We start from the raw sequence: 17,734 nt of genomic DNA on the forward strand, positions 1-17,734 counted from the left end.
TAAAGGGGAAGATCAAGATGCAAACATAAGCAAAAGTAGAAATAAAATTGGTTTTCTCTGCCGTGGCTGGTCTGAAGCCTGGCTAAAAAAGAAGAGTTGGGTATTGGACCAGCAACCTTAGCCCACTAAAATCACACTGGTACAATAAGAGCAATAAAAGGTAAGTAAAATATGTGTGATGATGATGGTGTTCAACCTGGGAAACCTTGGAAAGGAAATCTAGTTCCTGGTATGACAAACTCTAACATAAAATAAAAACACAAATTGGCTCATAGAGCATACAGAGATTATATTATAATGGTAAGCTGGTGAAACTCTTTTGAGAATTTGACAACGACAATAAGACATTGCAGATCTGGTGAGATGAAGTGGACTGGGGCAAGGGTGTGCTGCAATTGCAAGATTATCCTTAACTGTGGATGTGGCAAAAAACATGGTGTTAGCATGGTGTGGAATAAAAAGACAGCAAGGGCAGTGACTGGGTGGGAGACAATCGAAAGCCCCATGATGATGGATAGATAGATAGATAGATAGATAGATAGATAGATAGATAGATAGATAGATAGATAGATAGATAGATAGAATTCAGTCAGGGGCCTTTGGGGGTCTTAATCCGGCCTTGAGTACTATGTATAATTTTGCTCTTCATATTAAAAATATTGACAGCTTTAGTGAAAGTCCAAAGGCGAGCAACTAGGATGATTCTGGGACTAAGAGGTACGAGCTATGAGAAGAGATTGAAGGAGGATTAAGAGGTGACATGACTGCAGTTTTTAAAATTATGAAGGACATTGATAAAGTGTATTCCAGCTGTTACTTTAAAATGATTTTTACAACAAGATCACGGGACACCATTGGAAACTTGCTAAGAGCAAATATTGTGCAAATGTTAGAAACTATTTCTTTGCGTATAGAGCCATAGAGACTTGCCATGTGGTGTGGTGAAGAGCAGGACTTTGGGGACCTTCAAATCTTGACTTTATATTATTTAAGGCAATATCAACTTATAGGATGGATGAATTTGTTGGTCTAAATGGTTGGTTCACGTCACAATTGTTTGAATGTTCTAACTGACACAATTTGTCAGACTTTGTTCAATATATTTTGAGGCTTTGGTGCACTAGCATACAGTACATACAAACAGATTAAATGGAATGCACAGTATGCAAAAACACAAACTAAAGTGCCTTCCTGCTCACCTTGAAGCTTCATTTATATTCTTCCAGATCTGACTGCTCTTTCTCCTGCCATTGAGTTGTTGCTGAGCTCTGCTGTTAGTCTTAGTCTAGCTGGTGTCCTGCAGAGGCCAACCTCTTATATTTCCTGTGGAGAGTCACAAACACCAAAGTCAGGGGACATGAGCACTATGTTCTGGTGGCACCAAGGACAGATTTGTGACTATCACACCGGTTTCAGTCGTTAGGTACAAACTGTTGGTACACTTATTACGACAAAAAGGACATTTGTTTACAACAGTGGTTCTCAAACTGTGGGGTGGGCCACCCTAGGGGGGCGCGAAGTAACAAGAAGGGGGGCGTGAAGATGTAATTAATAGAAAACAATCAAAAATATGAAAAATACATCTATTGAAACCAAAACAAATTAACTTAAACTACATTCTGATACTAGAAAAATAAATACAGAGTTAGATAAATGTCGATACAAGTTAAGTAGGTATAATAAAATATGCATCTATGATATATCATTAATTAAAAAAGAACAAATTGGTATTAGTGGGCTCCTTTCAAAAAAACGTTAGGGGGGTGCGATGAAAACTGTTATGAAAACTCAGGTCGCAAATAATTAAAGGTTGAGAAACGCTGGTTTACAACAAATACATTTCTCTTTAGGTACCTTCAATCATGTCAACATAGTAAAATGTGCAGGGAGCGACAGGCATGTTGAAATGAATGGTCTGCTCTTCTTAAAACGTTCATTATACATTATTTGTATGCTCTAACATTCATTCATAGACATAATAATAATAATCAACAAATAGGAAATATGAAATGAGTCAGTTTTGTGCATAAAGCCACAAAAAGTTAAAAATTAGGGCCTACATCTGCTAGACATTCAGAACAATTCAAACTTAAAAAATGTGGGCGTCTTAACAGATGAAGAACCAGTTTTGAAGTCAGAAACGTGCTAACAACCTCACCTTGATCTTCAAACTAGGGGCTCTTTGAGTATTAAAAATCTAACTATTTAGGGTTAGTGCTTTTCTCAAAAAACAAGGCAGAGCAAAATCTTTTTTAAAATTCATAGGTTTATATTCCATTATATTTTATGAAAAAACATGAATACAGTCAACAGTAATGGATGACAACATCTCATTGGTCTTGGGAAGCTGTATCTTTTTAGCTTGAAAGGTTATCTCACTTTTTCATAAAGCTTATATTGAGTCTGTTTTAATTAACGATGAGCTGGAAATCTGTGACGGTTTGGGTTGTGATCTATGCTCCCTCTTCTCATTTGGGAGCCTCTTGAACCTGACACCACCAATAGTCATGATCGAGATGAGCTGTGCAAGTAAGGACACCACATGAAGCAAGGGGAAGGTGCAAAAGCGTATTAAAAGCAATTCTCAAACAAATTAGTGTCCAAAAAGAAAGTGCAGTGCTGCAAAATTTATAAATAAATAATCCATAAAAACAGGTGAAAAGATGGAGGTTAAAATCAAACCAAGTCTTCTTTAAAACAAGGCTATAATCCACTGGCAGGAACGGTCCTTTCTAAAAGCCCAGTGCTGCCTTCTTTTAACACTGGCGGCTCCTCTGCTTTTCCTGTACGGACCTTGCAGCAGAGGAGTTGTCTTACTGACAGGAGCAGCTGACCTTTCACAGGTCTGGTTGCCTGCCGTCTCATGGCTACGAACAGGCTTCCTTGGTGGACAAAGATTTGGTTTCCCACCAGCTCCTTGACCTCTGCTGCTTTCCAAGTCTTCTGTGGCAGGCCACGCAAACTCCCGGTCACACCTGCTCCTTGTAACAGCTCAGCTGGAGCAACCACTTCCGATTGGCCCCGAGTGTCGGCCACACACTCCTTCCCAGGGCTCTCTTCCCAGCTGCCTGCCTTCTCTCTCATGAGCCTGCTCTGTTAAGATTGCTCACGCTCACACCGGTTCTTTTTACCTCCTGCCTTCTTCCCTCAGTAACCTCTGTTCTGTCTTTTCTTTTCGATCCTCTCCCCTCCTCACACTCGCGCTTCCCCTTTTAAAATGGGGATGTGGCACAGCTGTGTCGATTAGCAGCTCCCGCCACCAATTAGGGTCATGGATGATCCTACACCTGTGCAATTAGTGTGGGCCGCATCGCGCCCAGGAACCTCTCTTGCCACGCTACTAAGCTCCCTCCTACCAAGCCGCGAGTGCGGCGATTATTTATTTAAATAGATGCAGATCAACTGCAGACCTCACTTTACCACAAAATCCTAATGTAAACAACAAAAACAAGATTACTGAAACTATACAATGGAGGAACAAAGTTAGAAGGTCCCAGAGGTATTTAATAAGCAAGTATTACGGCAAGCAGAGTGCATCCTCTCAGACTGAGCTCCCTCACTGCTTATAGCATTCCACATTTTAAATTCAGGTCAGAGCTTCATGAGAATAAAAAGCAACTGGTTCAAATACACCCACTTCACAACTGCTGCTAACTTTCTAAATAAGATCATTTTAATACATGGCTACCAGTGTAACTTGAGGTTATTGTAGATATTCCTTGGTTGAGTCTGAATAATGGTTTAATATTTACAAGTTTGATTTGATATTTTATCATTCTCCCATCCTCCTATTTATTTACATTGACACCCACCATCAAAGTCAATGTATTATATACAGTAGGTGAGATTTTTTTCATGGGAACCCTCCTTCTCCTCTACGAACTCACATTTTCAACTTGCCATGTCTACTAATATTTGATGGCTGCTTTTGCATCGCTTTTCTTTTTAAAGTGGTGTCTTCATCTCCTGATAAACAAAGAGGAGCTTTGCCTGGACAGAACGTATGCACACCCATGGAACAGAAGCTGAAAGCCACCACACAACTCAAGTATAAGTCATTGTGTTGTGAGTGGGGAACTGACAGCCCTGGAGAAATTCAACAGGAAACCAAAGGAAACACACAAAAGGCACAATGGCCAGGAATCTATCAACAGTTCCGCTGTACCACTGTGCCATCCTGTTATATCACGCTCTGTGCCAACTAATCTCAGAACACATTGACACCCGGCCAGTGCAGACATTATGTCCTAGGACCTTCACCATCTAGACTCTTTTCTGACCAGTTTTTCTGGTCTAAATGGAAGGTACATGTTGTCAAATCCTTAAAGAGCAATATTCCTTTCTTTCTACCCGTGAAACACTTTAAAAATCCCAAAACTCATTGTAGTTTGTTTCATGGTTGCGATATTGCAGATGAAATTAATTTTGCCAAACTGTCCATGAAAGGAAACTCATCTGCTTCATTCATATTTTATAAAGTTATATTTTACATAACCCATGGAGTGAGATTCAGGTCACTGGACATGGACAGTGGCAGTGTGGTGTGTGTTGGTCAATGTGAGGATAGGAATATCATTGCACTGTCGGCATGTGACAATAAAATGTTATTTTTTGACCTAAGCAAAATCTTAGATTTTTTGAAAGAGTTGTTGTTTTATCTTGGTAGAGTAATATATATATTGCTCTACTGTCCCCTATTGTATTATTAATATGTAGCCTTAGAATACCTAATCTCACAGACTTACCACTGTATATAACTTATCCCAACCTTCCCTTCTATATCTATAACCTCAGGCAATTAGATGTAGTAAAAAGACAAGCAGGAGTTAAGTTACACATAAAATAATGTATTACTGATAATATTCATAAATAATAACAAAATGCAAAGTACATTTGAATATTGGCAACCATACAACCTGATAAAATGGTGATGTGTAATTCAGGTGGCACACAGACTTGTAGTTACTTAAAATGTCTCTAGTTAAGGCATCGTTGGTGCTCAGCTTTCAGCCACATGTCTGTTCAATATGGCTGCTGAGCTGTGCTCTTCATTGTGTTGTCTTCATCATCACAGGTTAGCAAGAGAGATGCTTCTTCTATCATATGTTGGTTAGAGAGAGAGATGCTTCTTCCATCATATGTGAGTCAGAGAGAGAGAATGTGGTTGAGCAAGTACATTTATAGGTTTTCTGTCCAACTCCCTACAGCGAATAGGATATCATGGTACTTGAAGGCCTCTGAGACTAGCCAATTCCAAACAGCCATACCTCAGACCAATGGGTGAAATAGAACATCTTATCTCCTGCCCAAGAGACCATATATTACACTAACCTGGCTTTGTGTGGGGGATGGGGGAAAAGACTTTAGCAAAGAAATGCTCATCAAACTGGTTTAAGACACATCCCCCAAATCCTGTCGTAAAATTACAAAGAAAAGTCGTAAACATGGGGGGGATAAACAAGAATGCCTCTCACCAAGGTACCACTAAATTACATTGGTTTGCCTAAATTATAAATAAAGACATACAAAACATTTATCAAGTTATATGCAAAATCTTACATCACAACAGTTGTCATACACTTGCTTGTCATTACTAAGTGCGACAGAGCTAGGCCGTGATGCAGCAGAGTAAAGTGCGATTTCTAAGTGCATGCCAAGTCGTTGTTGTTAAGAATATCATGGACAGCATTAGTAACTTTTACTGTCTCTTATTGCAAGACATTTATTCAATTTCACTTTATGATGAAGCAGTTATAATTTTAGGCTTTGATGTCAATACAACTTTGAACCATCCCTTTAACGTTATCGCTGGTGTTGTCTCCTGTAATGATAAGGAGTCCTACAGCAAAGTTTAGAAACCTCAAAAGCCCACTACTGCAATGCATCGCTATATGTATTTTTAACCACTGTGCTTTGTACTAGTTAAAAATAAGGACTATTTACATCCAGTTAACAGTATATAACAGGGTAGTTGCTATCAATCATTTGTAATTTTACATTTCGTCTTTTTATATGCAGCATAAAACAAAACATCTCACACCTGGAGCAACCAGTTCCTGTCAGAAGTTGGCCTATTATGGCTATTTACATTTTTGTTATATAAATCCAGTAAAATCAAAAATGGTTGTTCCATTTTACTTCTAGGAATTTCACATATATTTGTATTTTTAATACACATCAATTAATACCCTTTCCATGTCTTTTTTATTAAGATATTTCTCTTCCACTTGAAATGTTATGGGGGAGCAGCATGGCAGGGCAGTGCCTCATCTGCTAGCCCTGTCAATACCTGTGTGGTGTTTGTACCTTCTCCGCACCTTTAAGTGGACTTCATCATGCATGCTGAAGAACTGCAGATTAGCTTGAGTGAGAATTTAAAATTAAAAGGATCAGTCTGACAGGGATAGAGCACCCACTCCAGGATCGCTCTGTGCGTTGCACCTGAGGCTGAGAGAACAAAATCTTGCTGTACAAAGCTTTCATTTGCAATATCCAAATTCAGAAATGAAAGATGCTTTGCTTTTTTTAACAATTTACTAAACTTAATGTGTTTCGTAACACTGTAAACTGTGTTCCTGAGCTTTCACAGTTAAGGAAGACGGAAATGTTACAGTAAGGCTGTTACATTTATCATAACTCTGAAGAATGGCAATATCTTTCATGTCGATTAGAATATGCAAATGAAATTTCACTTTAATCCAAACCTAAAACGTGACAGTGAGCAGACTGGTGAAAGATGACACTGAAGTCTTGACATGAGGATGGACTTTTAAACAACTCTTTGGTGTGATTTCCTTGTATATTTTACATACCATATTGAGACATATTTTTCAGACAAAATTTTGCTAGTTAAAAGAAACATGTTTTGTAGCCTTCCATCTACTGTACTAAGAGAATAGATGAGATCTTACTATGCCTGTAATACTCAGAGAATGCCAGGTATGAACCAATATAAGCTAAGAGCTCTCTACATGCTGTCACATATGTGCGCTTGGGAGACAACTTGAAGGCTTATCAAATGATAATTCCACCCCGAGTCGAGTGCTGGCACTGTTGCCTGATGCTTCTCCTTCTTTCTCCCCTACAGATCAGAAAACCGACAATCTCACTGGGGTCAATTCCAGGTCACGGTTTCCTGGCTCCGCCTCTTCTGATCTGGCTTCTTCGCCATTTTGCATCAGTCTGTTGTTTGATTTCAGTCTGAAAAGTCCCTTTGTAAATTTGTTATATTTTGTTGTTTTTTTCCATCAATTATACAGGGTTCGCCTTTGAGGTACCCCAGTACTTCATCTTCCCTTGTCTCCTACATATGTGGGATGAGGATATGAGGTGATCGCCTAAGGAAGCACTTTGAGAAGGATGCCATTTTCATGGAAACATACGTATATTTTTAACATTACAAAGTAATAATACAAAAAATGAAAGTTATTATGTGGTTCCTAATTTGTATATACCCTTAAAAACTGTGTATTTTCATTTTAAAAGTTTCAAATTGCACATAACACAGACCACACAGCTTCACTGCACCACGATTGTTTGAGAATAAAATTGGCACATGTGTTCTTCAAAGCTGTATTATTATTATATTATTATTTTGTGCATAATGTATATTGATTATAACATTTTTTAGAACTTTTTAAAAATGTCGGAATCTATTTAAGGTGTCAGTCACATTCTTTAATGTCTGTTAAATGTTTCTTAAGTTTGCAACATGCACGTTTAGTTATAATACAATACAAAACAACTTATTTTTGTATGCTGCGAAGGGTTGGAGCTCTGCCTGGGATTGGTTCCTGCCTTGCACCCTGTGTTGGCTGGGATTGGCTCAAGCAGACCCCCGTGACCCTGTGTTCGGATTTAGTGGGTTGGAAAATGGATGGCTGCGGTGGGTTGGCACCCTGCCCAGGATTGGTTCCTGCCTTGTGCCCTGTGTTGGCTGGGATTGGCTCAAGCAGACCCCCGTGACCCTGTGTTCGGATTTAGTGGGTTGGAAAATGGATGGATGGATGGATTATTTTTGTATGGCGCTTTTCATTGAGGGCAGGTGCAGAGCACTGTGAACAATTCCCCGGTAAAATACAAGAATAAGATCATACATATTACTAAATGGAAACCTGTTAAGGGTATATTTTGCATAAACATTTGGAAGGTTTTCTTAACAGAAAGAACTATTGACACATGGAATAATCTACCAAGTAGTGTGGTAGACAGTAGGACTTTATGGGCTTTGAAAACTCGACATGATGTTATTTGGGAAGAATGAAGTGAATAGGACCAGAGAGTTTTGTTGGGCTGAATGGCCTGTTCTCATCAAGATTGTTCTAATCTTCTAGTGTTCGAATATACTACATACAGAACTGGTTCACATAGAAGTGCAAATCTGTTAAAACGCACAAAGACCAAGGTAGAAGCTGATTAAACATTAATTGAATATCTGGACAGATATTTTAATAAAGAGCAAGTGCCTTTTAGCTGTTAGGACAGTTTGAAGCTGCTGGGGGATTTAGTGAAGCATACAGGATGAACAAAACTGTTTTGCATTTAAATTTGCAGTTGCAAAATTCAAATATGATGTCATCTGCCCAGTGTGCTTGTCCCAGTGATTTACTGTTTGCTTTGCTCTTTCAAAGATAACCTGGTAGGAAAACCTCCTCGCCTTGTTAGAGCATGTCTTACATGTTTGTTCAGGTGCGAGCTGTGCTTGCGCTGCTAGATCAGTGTAGTCCTTTCAGGAGAAGTGACCCCAGGGCAGAGATAAGCCCTTGACCTCTGTTGAGGTATTCTTGCTTTGTATTTGATCTGTAACCCAGAGGGGCAGCGGAAGGTCCTTGGCCACTGTTGGTCACTGTTGTGTTTGGGACAGGAGTGAAGAGTGAATATTAAATAGGTAATTGCTGCAGGGTGTACATGTAAATCATGGCTAAAAATTGAGGAATTTCCTGAATTACCTTGTCCATCAATTTAAAAAGAACCTTAGAGATTAAAGTACCTTTTGTGAATACTTTCACACGACCAAACAATAATAAAGAGTCTGAAAGTAATAACAGGGCCACCCTAGAACCCTACCACGATAAAACAAGCCTCTTCTTTCTTTTACTGTTATTCTTCTTCTTTGCTTAGTTGATGTCTAAGATGAATATTATATTTTAACCAGGGTTGCTTCCCTGGCTGGGGTTCAAACCCTTCTTTTATGTTTTCTTTCTTCATTTTTGATTCTATGTATTATTCTTTGTATTTGATTTTGTCTATGTATGTCTTCTTGTTTTGAAGATGGTTCCCTAGGATGCTGGGCCATCTGCCCATCACTGTAACAGACAGCCCTCAGCCCTGTAAAGGTGGGGACAGCCCACAGTTCCTTGTGGATCATTCGTATGAACCAGGGACTGGTGAGTTCCTGGATTTGTGATTATTTCTTGTGCCTTGTGTATTACTAGATTTTTTACCCCTTTGCTCTGTTATTTTACTATTCCCTGAATTTGTGATTTGAACTCATCGGCTTTGGATTTTGTGCTCCACAGAGCCTCTTATTATTACAAAGAATTTTTGTGCAGCAGACCCCCGTGACCCTGTGTTAGGATACAGCAGGTTGGATAATGCATGGAAGGATGGATGGATGGATAAATTCTTTTTATTTATATAGATTCTGTGTTTGCCCTTGTCATTAGCCAAGTTTGACATATGGGCACTGGCCAGGGGCCCCAGGAGCAAAGGGGCCCACAATGCTATGTTTCTGTTTTGCTATCAAAACAGGAACCCAGGCACACTACTTTGCCCAGGGGCGTATGATGCTGGTAAGATGACACTGCCTCTAGTGGGCATTTTTGGGAATTTTTTGGGACTATGTGTTTTAGGAACTCTCAAGTTCACAACAGTCAACAAACTATGGATGAGATGTCTTACAAAACACACAGACCATTTTGAATCACAGTTTTGATTCAGTTCTGTATACTTTTTGCAATTGCCTAACTTAACTTTTTTTTCATTTATTTTAAGAAAGAAATAACATGATTTTGGTGTTATTTTGAACATAGTCGACCTTTAAATGAATAAGAATATAAGAAAAAATATATATAAGAAAAGTATAAACAAATAAGAATATTTTCACTCGTATTTAAAATGTTGCATTTGACATAAAATGAAAATGTCTGAGAAGAATGTAGAAGTCAAAGCAATGTAACTCGTGGAGTCATGGAGGTTCATGTGTCTGCTGTAAAAGCTATAGTACTAGTAATATTAGTATTAATAGTAGTAATAGTAGCAGCAGTACTAGTACTAATAGGAATTCATTGATATGTATCATAAAGACTTTGTTGGCAAGATGGTGAATACAAGGGATATTATAATGTGGGTGAAGTTCTTTAATCATTCACTGAAGAACTGAACCCTTTAAGGTCTGTAAATCTTATGCAATAAGCAATCCCAAAGCATTAGTTACACATTTTTGAAAGGCCGCACGGAGTGGTTGTTGAAATTCCGTAGGAAGAAGCTGCTTTTCTTCTATCCTGGAACTCTTTCTGTTTAATATTAGTGATAGAGTCACACCATGGGTAATGTTGGCATGAATGTGCTTATAGTTGAAGTTCTGTCATCATCATACAGCAGTCATATGGCTCAGTGTTCTCTTAATGATGCAATATGGCAAGAAAGCTTCTTAGCTGTACTGGGTGCTCTGGAAGTCATAATGACCATAGCATTAATGTCAAAGACAGTCAGTGGCAGATAGATGGAGGGTTAAAACTAATAGAACTGAATAAACTGAAAGCATGAAGGAGTCGCTAATTAGGAAATTAGTAGCCACATGGCACCAACTATGCTGTCTGCTTCAGTGTCAGAGCCATTTGACAATCAACTTAAATTGATTCACTGATAAATATTGTTACCCTAATAACGCTTTTGATTTTTTATTCTACAAGCCTCCAAACTTGAATTATGGAATGCTCTAAGGGAATTCCTAGCTGGATGGCCTTCCTAAAGATAATGATACTTCAAAGTTGTGCTTACAACACCCCGTCATTACATTCCAAACCTTATGACAGTAAGTAAAGTGCTTCCAATACAGGTTTGCTGAATGTATTTATTTGAATAGTGTTTTACAAGTTAATAACATACTACTTAAACATGCAGCAAATAATTATATAATTAAAAGCAATTATGTGGAGACGACTCTCAATCTGAATATAACAAGCAGCATTTGCACACTCTAGATAAGCAAGAGTTTAAAGCTTTAGATATTCACCCCATAAAGGTCACGATATCTGTGGTGTAGTAACATTCAAAACATGACGTTACAAAGTTTTGATCATTCAATGTGCTGTCTGTATTAATTAACAGAAAATAAAGGAATCAACAAGACTTCAGAACTGAGAGAAAATTGAGCAAACCCTCCATTGTGATGATACGATTGCTCAGCTCATATTTACATTTGAAGACTGTAACTGGATGGTGTTGTAATTAAAACGCTTATGTGCTTGAGTACCAGAATTGCTTTATTTGCTATTTAAATTGTACACCTAAACGCATTTATACAAACATCTACTACGCAACAGAGTGAGAGAAAGAAAGGCTCTACTTACATCTTGTCTCCTTCCATCTCCTGAATTTCTGCACATGCAGTCATCATAACAAGTTAACGTATTTATTGCAACTCAACAAAAAAAACTGAAAGCTAAGAAAAGCAAAAAAATAAATAAAGGAATCCAGATTTTCCCCAAGCTTAGTGCCACACGACCTGTCAGCAAGAATAGAATTCAGTGTGCAGACATGTGCTACCAAAGTCACTAGCTTGGCAAAGAAAGCTCATTAAACCAGTGACAATCATCTGAACAAAGCTGCCATACATCGGCTATTCATTGTCGTCTGTGTACAAATGGGAAAAGCGAACGAACAAGGAATGTGCAAACATTATTTCCTTTATAGTAGTCAGCCAAGAAGAAGAAGAACCACATAACATTTCGCAAATATGATGTCCTTGTTTAAAAGAAATGCAATCCATGGAAAAGATGTGTTAATCTTAGCAAGAAAATCATTGTTATTCAGCCATTAAAATGTAAAATATTGAGTATAAAATCGTCACAGTTTCCTATCCATTTTTCTTACGGCCATAATTAACTATGACCTATTATTCCAATTAAGTTATGAAGCACTGTATTCCAATACAGGGTCACAAGGGGCACACTAACTATAACCATGTGACCATTGTGTGAACAAAAGTGTGAAATTTAGGGTTGCTGGGGGCTGGAATGTTTATAACCCTTCAGCAGGTTTGTTATCCTGCTTGATTCAGTAGTGAGGCAATGGAGACTGCAGCAACTTGTACTATTCATCCATTTTATCGTACTGGAAGCTGGGTAGCTACAGCTATTCATCCATTTCGTCAACCTAGTTTTCCTTTACAGGTTAACAAGAAGGGCCCTAAAACCATAAATTGAGAATGAAAGGAAATCAATAAAATTACAAATCCAAATTTGGTATTTTTGGCAACGTTTAATGCCATTTATTTGTATTCAGAAAAAATAACGTATAACCAAATAGACACTGTCTGTGTCTGCCTGCTTGTGCTTAAGCTGTACCCCCATTGACACGAGCATGCGGTGAAGCTCTACTTTTGCTTTTCGGAAAACATTGTAATTAGTGAGGCCACTTTATACTTTTCCCTGTTGGACATGCAATATGTGACACGAATTTTGACCAGCAGCGTAACAGGTTAGTTCACCTACACTCTGGTTCCACAGCCACTATTTGTGTGACACGGTTGGAAATAGAGTAGTAATTTATATGTATACTTGCATCTATTTCATTTCTTTTTTTGACCGGGAGGATATTAGCATATATGGTTATACGTGTTTGTTGCTGGATATAACTCAATAAAGTGCATTTAAATAAAAAAAGTTTTCATAAATATTGCATTTTATTCAAGAACACTCTAATAGCCTATTATAAGTCATGCAAAATTTAAAAAAGTAAACTCATGGGTCATTTATTCTCACTCCTTAAAAATACAAAATGAACTGAACATGAACTAGTTTAGAATTGAAATGGTGAACTATGAACTTGAATTTATTCATTTTAATCTATGTGAACTGAACTTTGAGTGAGTTCATGTGAGGTGTGAACTTGCACAACACTGGGCAAGCGTATGACTCAGTCTCCTAGAGCAATCATTCATGTATTGGTAAACTGACCAATGGAAGTGTTACGTATCTGTGGGACTGATGATAAGATGAAATATCCCTACAGAAACTTTCAGATATGCAAACAGTTTACTTTCCAATATTGTTTTAATAGATTTGGCAAGAAACACGACTGGAGTGGGCTCCAATATATTTTAAAAGCTATAATATATGTACAGTAATCCCTCCTCGATCGCGGGGGTTGCATTCCAGACCCCCCTGCGATAGGTGAAAATCCGCGAAGTAGAAACCATATGTTTGTATGGTTATTTTTATATATTTTAAGGCCTAATAAACTCTCCCACACTGTTAACATTATTAGTGCCCTCTAGACATGACATAACACCCATTAGTCAAAAGTTTAAACTGTGCTCCATGACAAGACAGAGATGACAGTTCTTTCTCACAATTAAAAGAATGCAAACATATCTTCTTCTCTTCAGGAGCAGAGAATTTCAGAGAGAGAGAGAGCGCTTGCAAAGAAAAGCAAACAATCAAAAAATCAATACGTGTGCTTTTAAGTTTGCCGCAGCATTTTTTAGAGGAGCGTCAGTATCTTCTAAGCAAACAGCCCCTCTGCTCACATCTCCTCCGTCAAGCGCAGAGAACGTCTGAGAGAGAGAGAGAGCGAGATTAAAGTAAACAATCAAAAAATCAATAAGTGTGCTTTTGGAAGCACCGGGATAAAGCGGCATTTCTTAGAGGTGCGTCGTATCCACTAGGCAAACAGCACCTCTGCTCACAGCCCCTCCGTCAGGCGCAGAGAATGTCAGAGAGGGTGAGAGAGAGGCAGAGACAAGCAAACAATCAAGCACCGCACGGAAACATATCTTATAGCATTGAGGAGTTTTAGTTAATATGTAATACATGCTCTGATTGGGTAGCTTCTAAGCCATCCGCCAATAGCGTCCCTTGTATGAAATCAACTGGGCAATCAAACTGAGGAAGCGTGTAACCTAAATTAAAAGACCCACTGTCCGCAGAAATCCGCGAACCAGCGATAAATCCGTGATATATATTTAGATATGCTTACATTTAAAATCCGCGATAGAGTGAAGCCGCGAAAGTCGAAGCGATATAGCGAGGGATTACTGTACAGTTATTAAGTAGAAAAACACAAAGCATCAGGTTTTTCAGATCCAGAGATATCAGCTGTGAGCCCTTTTTGCAGTTTGATAAAATGTGCATAACATGAAGTGTGTCATATAACACTGATAAACTAGTTCATTACACAGTAGACTCTTATTTTTAATATTGTTTTAATTACACCCATTGGTTTTCGTTTTCAATGTTTGTTTTTTTTTTAAATTAAAAAGGGTGAGTTTATTTAGAAACAGGACATTGGCTCTGATGGAGCAATTGAGCTGAACAAAGCAAGCTGCCACACAAGTCCCTTTAAATCTTATTTGGCAAGGATTAGGTGGTGCACGGTGTGCACAAACAGAAGAGTCCTAACTGACCTTTTGTGTTTCACACAGCATGGCCGGCACTCACCTTCTGTGCACCTTACCCAGCACACATGGGGAGGTGGAACTCCAAAACAAACAGTCTTTTGTCTCTGTGCTTTCTTTGGTCTTCAGCTGTGCAATGGTGGCTTGATTCAGAAAATGATACAATGATGATTTGATGATTTCCAGCATGACAGCACTTCAGAAGTTAACTCATATAAGATACAGTAGATAGACCACTGCTGCCTTATGTGCTCCCATCCATCTCACTGTAATCATTAATTCCAGCCATTTTCAAACCCGAATCTGTAATTTTCCTTTAAAATGTCTTTCTGGATGTTTATGTTCTTCAGCTTATACAGCATCTCATATTCCCAAAACAAAAAATAATTATACTGTATGTGTAAATACAAGCTAAATGTATGTATAAAATATTGCAATGTAGCAAAAAGTATATACACTGTACTTGGTACAAAAATGTGCTGAACTTGAGAGGTGCACAATGTTCGGCGTTGAAGAGCTTTCGGTCTTGCTAGACTGGGGGGATTTGAAGTAAGCCTGTCAAGTTTAATTCACTTCTCCTGCACTGTCAGGTCTTCAAACTTGTGGAAAGCACCTGGGGCAGCTTTTATGGTAAACTCCTACAGTGAAAGCAAAACTGAGTCAGTCACCTGCCAGTGAAAGGCCACTGAAATGATGCTCCATCTTCAGTTTTCACATTTTCCAATAAACTACAAATTGCAAATAACTCTAAAAGTGTTTTGATTCCTGTGCCATTTAGTCTGATCCTTTACCTCCTGGCACAATATATGGATCACATTTTTTGATGCAGCTTTCACATAGAATAAGCCCAAGTAAACACCAGTTTACTGGCCTCTGAATCTGAATGTTAATTGTGAGTGGAATTTGGCAGCACATACTTCCTATTCCTTGATTCATCACTTTTCTCCAAACAGCATGTATGAGCAGGCACAGGCATTGCAAACACAAAAATATTCGCAAGGACGCAAATGTGCGGTTTGTCTCCAGCCAGAGATTGGGCACAGGATATGCAAATAAGGAATCATTTCTTAACTGTTTGCTTTCTTGTGAAATATTCTGCATTCAGTATTTCTGTAGCAGTCAAATCTTCTTAAAATTAAAATGTATTCTTCTAGAAACATGATGTATGATTTCAAATACCATGACTGAAGGAGCAGTGATTTGAATTGAAGAGGTTCAGACCTGCATTAATTGAAGTGGAAAAATAGAAATGACTATATAGTTTATGTGTTACTAACTGTGCTACCCATCAAAGACGGGTTGAAATCTAACTAATCAACATGAACCTCAGCATATTCAGCGTTAACATTTGCAATGTACCATTTATTGGAATGTACACTCACCTAAAGGATTATTAGGAACACCTGTTCAATTTCTCATTAATGCAATTATCTAATCAACCAATCACATGGCAGTTGCTTCAATGCATTTAGGGGTGTGGTCCTGGTCAAGACAATCTCCTGAACTCCAAACTGAATGTCAGAATGGGAAAGAAAAGTGATTTAAGCAATTTTGAGCGTGGCATGGTTGTTGGTGCCAGACGGGCCGGTCTGAGTATTTCACAATCTGCTCAGTTACTGGGATTTTCACGCACAACCATTTCTAGGGTTTACAAAGAATGGTGTGAAAAGGGAAAAACATCCAGTATGCGGCAGTCCTGTGGGCGAAAATGCCTTGTTGATGCTAGAGGTCAGAGGAGAATGGGCAGACTGATTCAAGCTGATAGAAGAACAACTTTGACTGAAATAACCACTCGTTACAACCGAGGTATGCAGCAAAGCATTTGTGAAGCCACAACACGCACAACCTTGAGGCGGATGGGCTACAACAGCAGAAGACCCCACTGGGTACCACTCATCTCCACTACAAATTGGAAAAAGAGGCTACAATTTGCACAAGCTCACCGAAATTGGACAGTTGAAGACTGGAAAAATGTGGCCTGGTCTGATGAGTCTCGATTTCTGTTGAGACATTCAAATGGTAGAGTCAGAATTTGGCGTAAACAGAATGAGAACATGGATCCATCATGCCTTGTTACCACTGTGCAGGCTGGTGGTGGTGGTGTAATGGTGTGGGGGATGTTTTCTTGGCACACTTTAGGCCCCTTAGTGCCAATTGGGCATCGTTTAAATGCCACTGGCTACCTGAGCATTGTTTCTGACGATGTCCATCCCTTCATGACCACCATGTACCCATCCCTCTGATGGCTGCTTCCAGCAGGATAATGCACCATGTCACAAAGCTCGAATCATTTCAAATTGGTTTCTTGAACATGACAATGAGTTCACTGTACTAAAATGGCCCCCACAGTCACCAGATCTCAACCCAATAGAGCATCTTTGGGATGTGGTGGAGCGGGAGCTTCATGCCCTGGATGTGCATCCCACAAATCTCCATCAACTGCAAGATGCTATCCTATCAATATGGGCCAACATTTCTAAAGAATGCTTTCAGCACCTTGTTGAATCAATGCCACGTAGAATTAAGGCAGTTCTGAAGGTGAAAGGGGGTCAAACACCGTATTAGTATGGTGTTCCTAATAATCCTTTAGGTGAGTGTAGTTTGCAATGCATGTAGTAAAAAAATCTATGGCATTTTACATTCCAACAGATGGCACATCACAAACTACTTATACAAATCACCCTATCAAAAGGGGACACACAGCTGCACACATAGACATTCATCCTTTAATGAAAAAATAGCTGCTTGATTTTAACTGAGCTATGAAGCGCCATTATTTGTCAAACATAAGATAGATAGATAGATATCAAAATTAGAAATTAGTTTACTACAGCAGCAACATAAAACATAAGGTGTTTTCCCACCCAGGGACTTTGTTTTCAGAAACCAATGAGTTCCTGAATGATTTAGACCCCTGGTCCATTTTCGATCCCTGGCCACTTTGTTGCATTGCATTTCCACCACACAACAGGAATTGCAAACTTTATGCTAGATATGTGATGTGCAAAGAAGAGTGATACAGTGTGAAGTGAGGAGTGATCTGAAGCACCCCACCTTACTGCTTTGTGATTTCATGGGTCAGATTATTGCTTTGATGCAGTGTCTGGCACGGTG

General features: G+C 38.8%; 1 protein-coding gene and 1 long non-coding RNA gene across 5 annotated transcripts in view; one reads left to right on the forward strand and one right to left on the reverse strand.

Annotated features, from left to right (window-relative positions):
• chl1b (cell adhesion molecule L1-like b) overlaps positions 1-17,734 on the reverse strand; it is a 150,906-nt gene that overhangs the window by 101,134 nt on the left and 32,038 nt on the right. For 2 of the 4 annotated variants that reach the window (XM_039747860.1, XM_039747867.1), the window contains exon 2: positions 1,200-1,323. The exons of the other annotated variants lie outside the window; for them this stretch is intronic. The gene's annotated coding sequence lies outside the window, so the exon portion shown is untranslated. The remainder of the gene's footprint in view (positions 1-1,199; positions 1,324-17,734) is intronic. 4 annotated transcript variants of the gene reach the window in all.
• Positions 31-12,126, forward strand: LOC120525522. The gene is made up of 5 exons (XR_005632968.1): positions 31-160; positions 7,260-7,403; positions 9,271-9,386; positions 10,914-11,035; positions 11,332-12,126. It is a non-coding gene; the product is annotated as an uncharacterized LOC120525522 (long non-coding RNA).

The sequence above is a fragment of the Polypterus senegalus genome, chromosome 1 (assembly GCF_016835505.1).
Source record: "Polypterus senegalus isolate Bchr_013 chromosome 1, ASM1683550v1, whole genome shotgun sequence".
Lineage (NCBI taxonomy): Eukaryota > Metazoa > Chordata > Cladistia > Polypteriformes > Polypteridae > Polypterus > Polypterus senegalus.